Source organism: Schistocerca americana, chromosome X (assembly GCF_021461395.2).
Source record: "Schistocerca americana isolate TAMUIC-IGC-003095 chromosome X, iqSchAmer2.1, whole genome shotgun sequence".
Taxonomy (NCBI): domain Eukaryota; kingdom Metazoa; phylum Arthropoda; class Insecta; order Orthoptera; family Acrididae; genus Schistocerca; species Schistocerca americana.
Window position 1 is genome coordinate 800434357 of NC_060130.1, and position 17998 is coordinate 800452354.

Below are 17998 nucleotides of genomic sequence, written 5' to 3' on the forward strand. Positions count from 1 at the left end.
TTTTACGCGTACCATCAGTAGTGGTGCAAACTGTTTGCATTCGTAATTTGATATTTGTTACTTACGCAGAAATTCTGACACATACAATAAGTGATGATACAGTTTGTGAGAATTTGTAATTTTACGACATTTATTAGGAAGATCTACTGCAATTATGTTACTAATCTGTTTGACAGTGTTCCTGCTTGTTGTTGCAATTGCAACGCCTATTTACCAATATGCACATCAGTTTTTATGTACAGTGACACAAGCGTTTGTATATGAGAATTTGTCTTTAGTTTAAGCATTAATTTTTTTCGGATTCAGACATTTTGCGTGTAGTCACGACTATACGCCCTGAGATTTTACAGATCAAAATAGACCATCATAAACTTGGCGCTCCATTGTGTCCAGCAACACATAAAGTGTACGGCTGTTGGTAAAGTTTATTGAGATCGAAAAGAACATGAAAAGCTTGGTGATGCAGCACTACTGGCAATTACTGGTCATTGTTTATCGCTACTGGTATTTAATATCGAAAGTATAAAATTTCACCTCCATATGCACAACGTGTTTGTTATCTTATGGTACTTCCTAACCAATGTACAGCTCGAATAATTATATTTGACTTCGTCTTTCGGCTATATTTTAACTTACCACTGTCACGACATGTAATCCAGTTGACAATGAAACCATGATAAAGTTGTTTTAATAAACCTTCCAGTTTGTAACTGATTAGCTGTTTGCTATTTCTGCAAGAAGATTTCATTCTACTGTTGCTGCTCCAGCCGTGTACAAAATTTTAAAACGTTATTGTGTATAGTTTTTCTCACTCTGTATGGTCCACAACGTATATAAATGAACTTATGACTTATAAATTTGCTCTTGTGAGATCTCTTTCTCGTCTTCAGTGAACTCGCTTCTTCTGATTGCGCTTTACAGTTTTACTGAGGTCTTACTGTTCATTATGATACAAAAGTTCATCTTGTGCACACACAGATGGCCCAACTCTTTTTATTAACTACCTCCTAACCTAATATATCGTACTTTCAGTGCCTAATGAATATTTTCATCTTTGATGTTTAACAACATGCTCCAGTGCTCGTCCTCGTCATACCTATACTGCTTTCCTGCCCTGTTTCTACCAACAGAACCGCCGGATTTCCTTGGTCCGCAACATACCTTTCCCCTCTCGGATTTATTCTTAGTTCCCCGTTTACACATTCAAAATCTCCACTAGAGTTGACATCTTTCTCCAGTAATTGCAATGTTGCGTTCATCCACTCTTTTGCATGGAGGAACACATCAATGTTCGCCAAGCGTCGGATAGCATATTACATCATAAATACCTATAACTAATTTCTTCATCCTCTGATCGCTAGACCAAAGGTCCTCCCATTCGTCATCATCCTCACGAAATTCTTTTGACTCTGAGTCTTTACTTCCTGTGGTTACTTCGGTCATCACCTCTGTCATCTACATCTACATCTACATCTACATGATTATTGTGAATTCACATTTAAGTGCTTGGCAGAGGGTTCATCGAACCACAATCATACTATCTACCTACCATTCCACTCCCGAACAGCGCGCGGGAAAAACGAACACCTAAACCTTCCTGTTCGAGCTCTGATTTCTCTTATTTTATTTTGATGATCATTCCTAAATACGTAGGTTGGGCTCAACAAAATATTTTCGCATTCGGAAGAGAAAGTTGGTGACAAAAATTTCGTAAATAGATCTCGCCGCGACGAAAAAGTCTTTGCTTTAATGACGTCCATCCCAACTCGCGTAGATAGAGAATATCCAAAGGAGAGCAGCGCGCTTCGTTACAGGATTTTTAAGTAATCGCGAAAGCGTTACGGAGATGATAGATAAACTCCAGTGGATAGCGGAGGTCGAGAAATTTGCACCCCAGATCTCCGCAGAATCGTCTGAGCCTCTGGTTTAAGCCTTCCACTCGGCTCCAAACCAGAAGACCGCGATCGGTTCTGGGAACGATACTACAAATAGTTAGCTCTGATTCCACCCCGCGAGCGAGCCTTTTCGCCTTCACCAATTACGCCAACCGCCTGTACGAACTGAGGATGACCTCTGAACCCAGACGGCAGGAGTCATTGGTGCCGACATGAGCAACAATTTGCAGTCGGGTGCACCCAGTGCTCTCTATAGCCGCCGGCAGGGCCTCCTCCACATCTCGGATGAGACCCCGCGGCAAGCAGACAAGAGTGAACACTGGCCTTCTTCCCCGACCTTTCCCAGTAGTGTGGGATCCGTACCAGATAGGGTTGATAGAGAAGACCCAACGGAGAGCAGCGCGCTTCGTTACAGGATCATTTAGTAATCGCGAAAGCGTTACGGAGGTGACAGATAAACTCCAGTGGAAGACTCTGCAGGAGAGACGCTCAGTAGCTCGGTACGGGCTTTTGCTAAAGTTTCGAGAACATACCTTCACCGAGGAGTCAGGCAGTATATTGCTCCCTCCTACGTATGTCTCGCGAAGAGACCATGAGGATAAAATCAGAGAGATTAGAGCCCACACAGAAGCATACCGACAATCAGTCTTTCCACGAACAATACGAGACTGGAATAGAAGGGAGATCCGATAGAGGTACTCAAGGTACCCTCCGCCACACACCATCAGGTGGCTTGCGGAGTATGGATGTAGATGTATATTAGATCATATCTGCCACACTCTCTCCCCTATTACGTGATAATACAAAACGAGCTGCCCTTTTTTTGCACCATCTCGATGTCCTCCGTCAATCCCACCTGGTAAGGATCCCACACCGCGCAGCAATATTATAACAGAAGACGAACGAGTGTAGTGTAAGCTGTCTCTTTAGTGGATTTGTTGCATCTTCTAAGTGTCCTGCCAATGAAACGTAACCTTTGGCTCTCCTTCCCCACAATATTATCTATGTGGTCTTTCCAACTGAAGTTGTTCGTAATTTTTACATCCAGGTACTTAGTTGAATTGACACCCTTGAGAATTGTACTATTCATCGAGTAATCAAATTCCAACGGCTTTCTCTTGGAACTCATGTGGATCACCTCACACTTTTCTTTATTTAGCGTCAACTGCCACTTGCCACACCATACAGCAATCTTTTCTAAATCGCTTTGCAACTGATACTGGTCTTCGGATGACGTTACTAGACGGTAAATTACAGCATCATCTGCGAACAACCTAAGAGAACTGCTCAGATTGTCACCCAGGTCATTTATATAGATCAGGAACAGCAGAGGTCCCAGGACGCTTCCCTGGGGAACACCTGATATCACTTCAGTTTTACTCGATGATTTGCCGTCTATTACTACGAACTGCGACCTTCCTGACAGGAAATCACGAATCCAGTCGCACAACTGAGACGATGCGTCATAGGCCCGCAGCTTGATTAGAAGTCGCTTGTGAGGAACGATGTCAAAAGCTTTCCGGAAATCTAGAAATACGGAATCAACTTGAGATCCCCTGTCGATAGCGGCCATTACTTCGTGCGAATAAAGAGCTAGCTGTGTTTCACAAGAACGATGTTTTCTGAAACCATACTGATTACGTATCAATAGATCGTTCCCTTCGAGGTGATTCATAATGTTTGAATACAGTATATGCTCCAAACCCCTACTGCAAACCGACATCAATGATATAGGTCTGTAGTTCGATGGATTACTCCTACTACCCTTTTTAAACACTGGTGCGACCTGCGCAATTTTCCAATCTGTAGGTACAAATCTATCGGTGAGCGAGCGGTTGTATATGATTGCTAAGTAGGGAACTATTGTATCAGCGTAATATGAAAGGAACCTAATCGGTATACAATCTGGACCTGAAGACTTGCCCGTATCAAGCGATTTGAGTTGCTTCGCAACCCTTTAAGAAACTCATGCTAGCAGCTGTTCGTGTTTCAAATTCTGGAATATTCCATTCCTCTTCCCTGGTGAAGGGATTTCGGAAAACTGCGTTCAATAACTCCGCTTTAGCGGCACAGTCGTCGGTAACAGTACCATCGGCACTGCGCAGCGAAGGTAATTGACTGCTGTGACAGGTGGCTCAGTCTCTGTTTCTAATCCTAATTCTTATTCTCCTACTTCTATTAATTGAACACTTTCGCTTTGTGGTAAAACACACTTCCTTCACAAGTCAATATGATGCCTAGCATTTCAAAGTTCTCATTGCACTAATCACCCTCATTGGTTTTGTTTTAGGGCGCAAAAACAACTGAGGTCATAAGCACATCGCCATAATTGTGCCTGAAAAATTAAGTTGGATTCTTTCCCGTCTGAATGCACGAGCAAATGTCTCTGTTTCAAGTGCAGCGGCACCTCGTAGAACTTGAGAAAGTCAAGGCCGAGAACTGCCTTCAGAGTCAGGTTTTGTATGATCATAAAATTAACACTAAGTATGTGTGATTGACACACGAAGTTGGTTCTGACCTGCTCCTTTACTTCTGTGAATTTTCCACTTATTGCACCATGTACTCTCATCCCTTACGTCTTAAACATCGGCCGCTTCTTATGCTCATCACACATATCATGTACATCCTTAGCGAGCACCAAGACTTGGCTGCCTGAATCCAAAATGCATGGTACCTTCAAATCTCCCAACGTCAAATCAACCACTGTGTATGCAGTGCCTTCTATTGTCGAAATGAGCGACATATTCCTGTAGTTTCTTCTTTAAGTCGCCGTGATTGACAAGTAAGGCTCCTGGCAATTGAACTCCTTCTAGTGGTGAAGTCAGAGCGTCGGCTGCTAGTCAATCTCTCCTTCTGTTTCTCTCTTCATCAGTTTCTCGTGGATTCCTTTGTGGCTCTGAGCCATGTACTTCCAGGATTTCCACACCCTCTCTCCTCTGATCGTAGTGTCCTCCATAATTTTGTCTCTCATCTGGCCAATATGGCTGCAGCGATAACCCACAAGAATTGTTTCTATTCCTTCCAGTACCATTTTTCTGGGATAAATGCCTCGGCCGTTATTTTGTATTATGACGTCCACGATTTGGCGGCCCATATTGAGTTTGTACTAGGTGTGTGGGTTCTCTAACATCAGCTTCAGTATCATACTTACGTTGTCAAGTAAATGAGAAAATGCCGCTGCATCGTTCGTTCAATAGCCAAATAACGAATACCTTTACGAATCCTGTTAGGTTACTTTGTTTGGTAGGTAACTTTGTTTGGCAGGTCCGTATTAGCTCTTTCTTCTTAAATTGTGGATCCAAGAACTGGTTTCTTTTGACAGTTTTCTTAAAATAATGCACTGGACTACGAAATTGCGATTCTGCATAAGGCTCCATCACCAAAATGCCTAGTTTGACAGGCTGCTGTTTCTCTTGTGCCCAGAATACGTGTAGAAACGCATGTTTAAACTCCTTACGAGTCCTGGAGTTCACTGCAATCACTCACATAATTGCATCTGCCTCTCCTCACAGGGGAATTTACTCAGGACTTCATTTTTATGGATGACAACCTGCGACCGAATCGAACCGTGTAGGTGGAGGAGCTCTTGGAGCGAGAAGATATTCGCGAATGGACTAATGGACTACTGGCCTGTCCGTTCCCCCGACTTAAATCTCATCGAACAAGTGTGGAATACGTTGGGAAGACGTACTGTAGCATGTTCACAGGTACCAACGACCATTCAGCAGTTGTGACGCCCTCTGTTGGAGGAATGGAGTGTCCACCACAAGAAATCCTTACTAAACTTGTGTCTAGCATGGGAGCACGTAGTAGAGCATACACTGGCGTCCGTGGTGGTCACACGCCATATTAACAGCCATATTTTTCGTTTTGTAATTTCCAGGAGCTATCATGAATCGCGGTGACCAATGTGTAATTATTATCTTCTAATGTAAGTGTCAATTCTGTTTGTCTCACTGCGTATTTCACGCAGGTGCCCTCTGTACTATGCTGTCGCAGTTCTTTCCATGTATGGTCAGAGTTTCATCGAGCTATGTTACCTGGCAGTGGCGCATCATGTGAGAGTTATTTTCATACTTACGTTTTGCACAGCAGTAAATTTGATAATTTTCTGTTGATTTGTTCGATATCTCGCCGTAGTACGTACATAGTTCAAAGTACAGAGAACAGTAATATGACTTCTATAGGAACAGGTAACCAAATTTTGCTAACAAGGGAACGTCCCCATCGCACCCCCCTCAGATTTAGTTATAAGTTGGCACAGTTGATAGGCCTTGAATAACTGAACACAGATCAATAGAGAAAACAGGAAGAAGTTGTGTGGAACTACGAAAAAAATTAGTAAAATATACAAACTAAGTAGTCTATTTCAAGATAGGCAACATCAAGGAGACTGGGAGTCAAGGAGCGCTGTGGTCCCGTGGTTAGCGAGAGCAGCTACGGAACGAGTGAAAAGTTTAATTTTTTATTTTCAGTTTATGTGACAAACTCTTATGTTTTCATCACGTTTTTTGGGAGTGATTATCACATCCACAAGAAAACCTAACTCGGGCAAGGTAGAAGAATCCTTTTACCCATTCGCTAAGTGTACAAGTTAGGTGGGCCGACAACATATTCCTGTCATGTGACGCACATGCCGTCACCAGTGTCGTATAGAATATATCAGACGTGTTTTCCTGTGGAGGAATTGGTTGACCTATGGCCTTGCGATCAAATGTTTTCGGTTCCCATTGGAGAGGCACGTCCTTTCGTCTACTAATCGCACGGTTTTGCGGTGCGGTCGGAAAACACAGACACTAAACTTATTACAGTGAACAGAGACGTCAATGAACGAACGGACAGATCACAACTTTGGGTAAATAAAGAAAGTAAAATGTTCAGCCGGGGGAAGACTTGAAGCAAGGACCTCTCGCTCCGCAGCTACTCACGCTAACCACGGGGCCACGACGCTGCTGAGCTCACATTTTCCTGAATGTTGCTTATGTTGCGCATGGACTACTCAGTTTGTATATTTTATTAATTTTTTTCATAGTCCCATACAACTTCTTCCTGTTTTCTCGATTGATATGTGTTCAGTTTTTCAAGGCCTATCCACTGTGCTAACTTATAACTAAATCTGAAGGGGGTGCGATGGGGAGGTTCCCTTGTAAGCAAATTACGTGAGTAATCCAAAAACCGTTAGGCAAAACTTATTCACTATTCTTACACGATGGTTTAAATTTAAGCTACACGGCAGATGGGAGTTTGGTACGTTCTCTTGTTGCAGTGTAGTTCAGTGTCTGTTGCCTTCCTGTTTTGTAAAGCAGTTAGAAATCATTTAGATAAAACGTACAATGCCGCATGGTTGTCTGCTCTGACACAGAAATTCGTGGTAGAGCTGTTGGACCCTCCCCATCCCCTACAGACTGTCTGTGGGTAGCGTGATGTACATGTTCCAGTATCTCATATTTTGGAAGAATTCATATAATGTGAAGAAGGCAGCTGCAAGTCTAACTAGGGTCCTGTGCTCTGTTCTAGCTGACGATAAAAGCGACATGCGTCACTAAACGCTGTGTGTTGTCGGGACTCCGGCTTAAAGATTTTAAGCTGCATGTTGCGGAGTGAGTGGTTTGTTATATCTTGGTGTAGTGATCAGTCAGTCACTTCGGCCTACCTTTGTAGTTAGTTGTTTCTTTCTTGCACATAGGGCAAGGGGGGCGGTAAATGTACGCACTTTTTGCTTTACCAAATATTTTAAAAATGTTGAGACAATGTTACATCAATTATGCATGCAACGCCTTGCTTGACATCTTGATAACGATGTGTAAAAGTTTCATTGTCAGACAATTATTGTTAAAGGAGTAATAAAAGGTTTCCTAAAAACTAATTTTGTGTATTCTTGCCCCATGCTGCGGCGAAATAGTACGCGGTCCAGGGGCAAGAGTACGTAGAGTATACTGGAGAAACTAAAAAAGATTAAAAATAAATACAGGAAAAAACTAATTAGGAACGCTTTACTTTCGGCAAATTCAGAAAGTAAATGTCGTGATTATTTAAGGGCAAGGAAGAAACAACGTTTAAATGAAACAGCAAGTTTTCTGTTACTAGTCACCGTCTTATTTATTTCCACGACGCGTTTCAAAGGTTTAAACCTCCATCATCGGGTGGATTTACATTAGTTAGTATGACATTTGTGTGTGTGTTGTGTTACGCTGTTTTGGAGGAACTCGTGGGACTGCCTCCAGTGGTCACAGGTTCCTTTCGCTGTCGTAACACATCACATGTATACATGTATCACATGTATCACATGTGTATACATGTGATGTGTTACGACAGCGAAAGGAACCTGTGACCACTGGAGGCAGTGCCACGAGTTCCTCCAAAACAGCGTAACACAACACACACACAAATGTCATACTAACTAATGTAAATCCACCCGATGATGGAGGTTTAAATCTTTGAAACCCGTCGTGGAAATAAATAAGACGGTGACTGGTAACAGTAAACTTGTTGTTTCATTTTATGTCAATAACAGTCACGGTAAAGCCAAACCTAAAATGTTCGCATTTAAAGAAACAACGTTTATCGTGGAAAATGTAGTGCTGCACTATTACTTGTTCTTCCTCCAATGAAGAGGTTTTCGTGAATCGGCGAGAGCTGCTTAATACCTCTGCCGGTGTTAAGACTCTTTCTTAATCAGCCGCTGAAAACCCGATAGCTTTGGATGCTTGCGGTATTGAGCTTTCATTTTCAATAAGGCCAAGAGATTGAAGGCAGAGCGGCTCTGTTAATGGCTGTCGAGTTGATGTTCTCGGTTGGTTTCTGAAAAAAAAAATGCCACTATGGAAGACATGGTTATATTCGACGTGTGTCAGAGGTAGGAATGTTTGAAAATACCACTATCCAACGAAAGAAAAGATACAGAAAAGGAAAATTAATTAATTTCTCTAAGGTGAATAGAGAGGCATGTGATGTAAATAACCACCAAAAATGTTTGAATACACTAGAAGGGATTACACAAGTCAAAGTACCGGTTCAAATGGTTCAAATGGCTCTGAGCACTATGGGACTTAACATCTGAGGCCATCAGTCCCCTAGAACTTAGAACTACTTAAACCTAACTAACCTATGGAAATCACACACATCCATGCCCGAGGCAGGCCTGCGAACGTAGCAGTCGCCCGGTTCCAGATTGAAGCGCCTAGAACTGCTCGGTCACCGCGGCCGGCAAAGTACCTGATATGGGGTAAAAGTTCGCAAATAGTTTCTTGGTTTGATAATAGTACACACGGCGAACTTGTACTCCATTAGACCTGCGTAATTTTATCCCATTCCGCTATTTCCTTTTTCGACAATTTGCAGATAACACACACAGCTGAAGTCATGGAGATCAAGGAGAATATTAGAAGCTTTTAGGCGCCAGATCCAGTACCAAGTTCATCTAACTTTTAAATAGACTTAGGTGACCTAACATTGAATCAAAATTATATAAATTTTGCATCGAAGACGTACAGAAGTGACTTACCGCAATTCATCCAGCTGTAAGTGTCCTACTGCTACAGCGTTCTAGGATAGGACTGCAGAGATGATTACGTATGCGCTATCTGGTGGGAGGATGATGAATCTCTGCTTTACAGGCCTGGAAGCTTGGTATATATTCTTGTAGCAAGTATACTTTTACCCTCACCTATCCTACAGGGCTATTCATAAGTAGCTCCGGGGATTCAGAAGAAGACTGCGCAACTGCTACAACACATTCAGAAAATAGGCACATATCATTGGATAGTTTTTAACTCTCATTGCAGATGTTCAGTATGAGCACCGTTTGTGGTGCGACATACGTCGGACCATGCATGCTGTCAATTGAAGTCACTGCTGGACGTCTCCGGGAAGGCCCAAAGATAGGAACCCACTTTGGAAAACTATTCATTGGGTTGCCTATCTGCAGGGGCGAACTAATTACACTACTGGTCATTAAAATTGCTACACCAAGAAGACATGCAGATGATAAACGCGTATTCATTGGACTAATATATTATACTGGAACTGACACGTGATTACATTTTCACACAATTTGGGTGCTTAGATCCTGAGAAATCAGTACCCAGAACAACCACCTCCGGCCGTAATAACGCCCTTGATACGCCTGGGCATTGAGTCAAACAGAGCGTGGATGTCGTGTACAGGTACAGCTGCCCATGCAGCTTCAACACGATACCACAGTTCATCAAGAGTAGTGACTGGCGTATTGTGACGAACCAGTTGCTCGGCCACCATTGAACAGACGTTTTCAATTGGTGAGAGATCTGGAGAATGTGCTGGCCAGGGCAGAAGTCGAACATTTTCTGTATCCAGAAAGCCCCGTTCAGGAGCTGAAACATGCGGTCGTGCATTATCCTGCTGAAATGTAGGGTTTCGCAGGGATCGAATGAAGGGTAGAGCCACGGGTCGAAACACATCTGAAATGTAACGTCCACTGTTCAAAGTGCCGTCAATGCGAACAATAGATGACGAGACGTGTAACCAATGGCACCCCATACCATCACGCCGGGTGATGCGCCAGTATGGCGATGACGAATACACGCTTCCAATGTGCGTCGCCAAACACGGATGCGACCATCATGATGCTGTAAACAGAACCTGGATTCATCCGAAAAAATGACGTTTTGCCATTCGTGCACCCAGGTTCGTCGATGAGTAAACCATCGCAGGCGCCCCTGTCTGTGATGTAGCGTCAAGGGTAACCGCAGCCATGGTCTCCGAGCTGATAGTCCACGCTGCTGCAAACGTCGTCGAACTGTTCGTGCAGATGGTTGTTGTCTTGCGAATGTCCCCATCTGTTGATTCAAGGATCGAGACGTGGCTGCACGATCCGCTGCAGCCATGCAGATAAGATGTCTGTCATCTCGACTGCTACTGATACGAGGCCGTTGGGATCCAGCACGGCGTTCCGTTTTACCGTCCTGAACCCAGCGATTCCATTTGCTGCTAACAGTCATTGGATCTCGACCAACGCGAGCAGCAATGTCGTGATAAGATAAACCGCAATCGCGATAGGCTACAGTACGACCTTTATCAAAGTCGGAAACGTGATGGTACGCATTTCTCCTCCTTACACAAGGCATCACAACAACGTTTCACGGAGTGGCCGAGCGGTTCTAGGTGTTACAGCGCGACTACTGCGGTCGCAGGTTCGAATCGTGCCTCGGGCATGGATGTGTGTGATGTCCTTAGGTTAGTTAGATTTAAGTAGTTCTAAGTTCTATGGGACTGTTGACCTCGGAAGTTAAGTCCCATAGTGCTCAGAGCCATTTGAACCATTTTTGAACAATGTTTCACCAGGCAACGCCGGTCAACTGCTGTTTGTGTATGAGAAATCGGTTGGAAACTTTCCTCATGTCAGCAAGTTGTAGGTGTCGCCACCGGCGCCAACCTTGTGTGAATGCTCTGAAAAGCTAATCATTTGCATATCACAGCATCTACTTCATTTCGGCTAAATTTCGCGTCTGTAGCACGTCATCTTAGTGGTGTAGCAATTTTAATGGCCAGTAGTGTAGATGTGACAGTACGGAGCGGATGATCTGTTTACATGTGTGACGCGCCAGCTGTCCAATGGTGCGCTCCGATACTGGGCGTTATTATTGTATCGTTTCCAGTTTTCCGAATGTCTCTGTTCAGACTGGTACACCTTTTTTCAATATCGTGTTGCACGTCGGCTCTAAATTCTTACTTCGTTAACCTAGAGCTTCGAATCTCACTGATACACCGCGCAGTGACGTGAGCACGTCAGAATCCTGCTCTCCGCCTTCCAGCCACAAACCTTTGCGTCGTACAGCAGCAGTAATCCATACGGAGGCACGCACGCAGAAACAGTGAATACAGCGGCTGCTGACGGGGAAGCACAATGCGCGCTGAAGCGCTGGCGGCATGATAGCAGCGAGCGCTGCCAGATCGCGGACACCATCACCCTTCCACCGCGGCTCGCTCCTCACTCACATTACTACCATCCTCGCAAAATACTCATCGCGCCCTGTCGATAAAATAAGTTCCGCTCGCAAATTACGTGAACTTAGCGTCCTATGGAGAACTACTGATGACCAACAGGTGCTCTTTCTTCGGCAGTTCTTACGAAGGATGAGACATCCACGAGTGATAATTATAAAGTTTTAATTAACACCTCAAAATAAAGTTATGCAATTAGTTTTTTGTTAGTTTCATAGTCTGTTGCTAGATGTCTAAAATGCAGGTTGTAATGGTTCTTTATTTGCGAAACCATTACCACCCGCCAACCCTATTTTTCGATACCGTAGATTAATGAATATTTTTCTATGCAATGTCTCATATTTTTCACTCTACTCAAATTTGGTTTCATTTTTATTTGTATGTGCGTCGATATTTTGAGATGTTGAAATCGATATAATATCTAGTGTGAATATCTGTGTACTTATTGTTATCTTTGATGCGGGATTGTGACTTTTGGCGCGGAAGTGTACAGAGTAGTCAAGTTTTTGTGTTGAATATGAACAGTCCTGACTTTGTGTTGGAAATGAAAAGATGAGTCTGAGTTGTGGACACTGAAAAATGTTGCAAGTTTTATTAAGAGCAGTAACGGCTGCGAAATTGAATGATGAAGTAATGTTTTGAACATGCGAAAGTATAAAAAGTTTAATAAATGTGAATTTTTGTGAAAAGTGAGTGTCAAGAATTATTTTCAAGCGACCATTGTTTAAAAAAGTATGAAGCACATCGCAATGAAAAACATAAATCATCAAGTTAATCCTGAAAGATTGTCTTCGTAAGTTCTTCAAGTCGGCGTAATTAACATCCGAGTGCCTTTCGCTCCAACAGCGACAGTCAGGCTACCTAGACAACATTTTTAATTACGAGGCAAAGCCAGAGCGAGAACGTCGTTGGATTGCAAATACAAGATAAGTGATATTATTGTCAATTTTCTTCAGTGACTGTAAACAGTTGACGTAGCAATACCTGCCACATTAAAGACCTTTTAGTTGCGCAATAAAAAGATCATACTTTGAGTGCGCGACGTGATAATTTTTGAACTAATTAACTGTTAGTGGAGGTATTGTCATAAGGTACACGTTGAAGTCCCTGAGCCACAATAAAGTAGCCCGAGCAATAAAGTAGACGGAGCAAAATAAAATGACGCGGCCCATTGATGAATTGGAGTATCGCGAGGTAATTCGCTTTCTACATTTTAAAAGTTCCTATTTCTCGTTTTTTTTTTAAATTAAACTGAGTACATAACCAGTATGCCCTGAAAATACTAGCATTTTAACAGAATATGTTGACCAATGAAAGAAAAGGAACGATTTATGACTGCTGTTTGATTGATATACTCATAAGCAGAAAAGACATTCATAGCGCGACGAGTAATTTAGGGAGAGTTTGAATATGCCATTAACCGATTAAAGCACTATGGTCTGCCGGGCGGGGTAGCCGTGCGGTCTGCGGCCCCTTGTCACGTTCAAAAAATGTTCAAATGTGTGTGAAATCTTATGGGACCTAACTGCGAAGGTCATCAGTCCCTAAGCTTACACACAACTTAACCTAAATTATCCTAAGGACAAACACACACACCCATGGTCGAGGGAGGACTCGAACATCCGCCGGAACCAGACGCACAGTCCATGACTGCAGCGCCCCAAACCGCTCGGCTAATCCCGCGTGGCCCTTGTCACGGTTCGCGGTGCTCCTCCTATTGGAGGTTCGAGTCCTCACTCGGGCATGGGTGTGTGTGTTGTCCTTAGCGTAGGTTAGTTTAAGTTATTTTAATTAGTTTGTAAGCTTAGGGACCGATGACCTCAGCAGTGTGGTCCCATATAACCTTACCACATTTTTTTTCCATTACGGTCAACACGTTGTAATCTCCTGATGCTGCTAGTATGAGCTCACCAGAAAAACAGTCACCCCTAGAGAAATCATTACTAGCATCATCTAATACCGTGTAATTCCACCGATAGACTTGATAATCGCCTGTATTCGGTTAAGAAGATATTCGACAAGTTTATACAGGTGCGTCGCATCCGGGTTAAGCCATTCTCTGAAGAATTTATCGCACAACACCACCATTAGTGGTGACCTATTCCAAATGTTCATTGCATTTCCAGAATTCGAAATCAGAACAGATGTTAGCATGAGTGACATAAAAGTAGATAGGTCTTGCGAAACAACTCAAATCACTTAAGAAAGGCAAGTCTTCCGGTCCAGATGGTATACCAATCAGGTTGCTTTCAGAGTATGCAGACACAATAGCGCCTTTCTTAGCAATCATATAGAACTGCTCACTTGACGAAAGGTCTGTTTATAAACACTAGAAAGTAGCACAGGTCACACCAATGTTCAAGAAAGGAAATAGGAGTAACCCATCGAATTACAGACCCGTATCACTGACTTCAATTTGCAGTAGGATTTTGGAGCATATACTGTACTCGAACACAATGAATCACCTTGAAGAAAATGACATATTGATACATAACCAACACGGATGCAGAAAATATCGTTCTTGTGCAACGCAACTAGCTCTTTATTCCCATGAAGTAATGAATGCTGTCGACAAGGGATCTCATATCGATTCCATAGTCAGAGATTTCCAGAAAGCTTTTGATACCGTTCCTCACAAGCAGCTATTAATCAAATTGCGTGCATATGGAGTATCGCCTCAGTTGTGACACTGGATTCGTGATTTCCTCTCAGAGAGGTCACAGTTCGTAGTAATAGACGGTAAATCATCGAGTCATCGAGTAGAACAGAAGTTATATCTGGCGTTTCGCAAGGTAGTGTCATAGGCCCTCTGCTGTTCCTGATTTACATAAATGATGTAGGAGATAATCTGGGGAGCCCCCTTAGATTGTTTGCAGATGACGCTGTAATTTACCGTCTAGTAAAAACATCACACGATCTATTGCAATTACAAATGATCTAGAGAGAATTTCTCTATGGTGTGAAAAGTGCCAATTGGCTCTAAACAAAGAAAAGTGCGAGGTCATCCACATGGGTACTAAAAGAAATCCGATAAATTTTGGGTATACGATAAATCACACAAATCTAAGGGCTCTCAATTCGACAAAATACCTAGGAATTACAATTACGAGCAAATTAAACTGGGAAGACCACATAGATAATATTGTGGGGAAGGCTAAACAAAGGCTGCGCTTTGTTGGCAGAACACTTAGAAGATGCGACAAACCCACTAAAGAGACAGCCTACATTACACTTTTCCGTCCTCTGCCGGAATATTGCTGCGCGGTATGGGATCCTTACCAGGTCGGATTGACGGAGGACATCGAAAAAGTGCAAAGAAGGGCAGCTCGTTTCGTGTTATCTCGCAATAGGGGTACAAAAAATGTTAAAATGTGTGTGAAATCTTAACTGCTAAGGTCATCAGTCCCTAAGCTTACACACTACTTAACTAAATTATCCTAAGGACAAACACACACACCCATGCCGGAGGGAGGACTCGAACCTCCGCCGGGACCAGTCGCGTAGTCCATGACTGCAGTGCCCAAGACCGCTCGGCTTATCCCGCGCGGCGCAATAGGGGTGAGAGTGTCACTGATATGATACGCGACTCATCAGCGCGTGCGGACTGTAGTGGCTGTTTTTTTCGGTGAGCTTATTGAGAGGATACGTGGAATGAGGGTGTAAAACTTACTTTGCATGGTCTAAAACGTCAATAGGAATTCTCGAATTTCTCAGCAGTCACGGAAACAAAGGCGGTTTTGGCTCAAATGGTTCAAATGGCTCTGAGCACTATGGGACTTAACAGCTGTGGTCATCAGTCCCCTAGAACTTAGAACTACTTAAACCTAACTAACCTAAGGACATCACACACATCCATGCCCGAGGCAGGATTCGAACCTGCGACCGTAGCAGTCGCACGGTTCCGGACTGCGCGCCTAGAACCGCGAGACCACCGCGGCCGGCAAAGGCGGTTTTCTTTGCGGCGAGATCTATTTACGAAGTGTCAATCACCAACTTTCTCTCCCAAATGCGAAAATGTTTTGTTGACACCCACTTACGTGGGGAGAAATGATCATCATAATAAAATAAGAGAAATCGGAGCTCGAACGGAAAGATTTCGGTGTTCCTTTTTCCCACGCGGCATTCGAGAGTGGAAAGGTAGAGAAGTAGTATGAAAATGGTTCGATGAACCCTCTGCCAGGCACTTAAGTGTGAATTGCAGAGTAACCATGCAGATGTAGATGTAGACGCGTGCAGTTCCCGTCGCAATGTTCTCTCGGTAACACGTTGGGGTGGATCTTCATTCACTGCCTCCAGCAATTCCGTTGGATTTGATAGTGATTTTGATTCACAAGCAGCGAAAAGCGTCTTCGGTCCCTTTCAGTCAGGATCTTCCTGCGACAACTATTATGACGTCGTGTTTCGTGGCCACGTGTGTTACAGCACTGCTTTTAGACACGTTGAACAGTCCGCCGCGAAACACCAATATATGCAGTAACTTCACACACCCTATGGCATGGACACAGCCAAACATAATTACTCCTTTTTGGCTTTCTCCACGTCCTTACATTTACCCGTGTCCACTTTATACAGAAATGTGTCACTGAGCGCTACTTCCTTATGCTCGCATAGATCAGTGGACATGAGGCTGAGAATGTGACTATCACTGCGCTATCTGTAAAGGCTCAGCGACCCATCAGCGCGTGCGGGCTGTATTGACTGTTTTTTTCGGTGATTTTATTTGTAATCTATCTTATTGAGAGGATATGTGCAATGAGGGTGTAAAACTTACTTTGCATGGTCTAAAACGTCAATAGGAATTCTCGAATTTCTCAGCAAAACAAACCTACCTTATACTTGTCGTGAAATACACATAAAGAAATGAAAATACTTGTGCTGATGGCAGATTACCTGATAAAAGATTCTGCTGAAGACAGAACATGTCTAGTGAACTGTGCTCGCGTTAGCTACCGATTTATGTAATTATATATGAGGGCATGGGAACATCCCAGGAAAACGTTAATTTGCAGCAGTGACTGTGGAATCAATATACTAGTGATTAAAGAGAAATCTAGAAGAACTTCCTTTATTGCACTGGTGGATGAATAAATGACATACCAGCGTACTCGGGGATGCTGCTCAAACTCTGCCGCGCTGACACTGGATTGGCTCTGAGCACTATGGGACTCAACATCTGTGGTCATAAGTCCCCTAGAACTTAGAACTACTTAAACCTAACTAACCTAAGGACATCACACACATCCATGCCCGAGGCAGGATTCGAACCTGCGACCGTAGCGGTCACGCGGTTCCAGACTGAAGCGCCTTTAACCGCACGGCCACACCGGCCGCCATGACACTGGATTGATCAGAGTGCTGCTTCACCAAAATATAGCTTACAGATGTGCTTTCACTGTGCAGCCAAAGACAGTAACATTGCAACAGACGAAATTCGTGCATTGTGTGTCTTTGTACCTAGTCAGTAACTATTATCTTGTGAAAAGATGGGTGATTCGAAAGACGTCTTCGAACCGGATGCCTTTCAATTTGAAGGGGACAACGATTTAACAATCCATGCTGACTCGTGGAAGTATACTGCAACAACCACCATAAGAAATCCACCAGTGAGAGTGATCAAGTGACGTTTCCAGCGTAGTCAAGCAACGCCGAATGACGAAGAACGAAATGGCAGATCATTTGTCTGTATTGGAAGGTCTGGTGTAGCCGTGCTAAAGCCCAAGTTAAACATGACTAGTTCTTGCTTGTCAGGATGGATTCGAGTCTTCCTGTGGGCGTAGTACGGTCCGCAGATGCTTTGTGAGACAGGTGAGATGTGTGGGAAAGTTGCAGACACACCAGAGGTGACCACAAAACAGTTCTGTGCGAATATATTCAGCTTAGACAGTCGTCTGAATGCACCATAATTTCTGGCGCGGCCCCACGTTCCCTCGTAATATTCCGGCGTCGCAGCTTTGGCGATGATGTACGGTTATCGGATTGCACGTGCTGCCCGGAAGACAGAGGGCTGTGCTGGCGTCTCCGGTGTGCTAGGAGAGCAGAGGTGGCAGGACGCGGCCAGAGGTGGCCACCACGTTCGCTACTTCTACTACTCCCAGCGGCACGAACGGATGATGTTGCCCGGA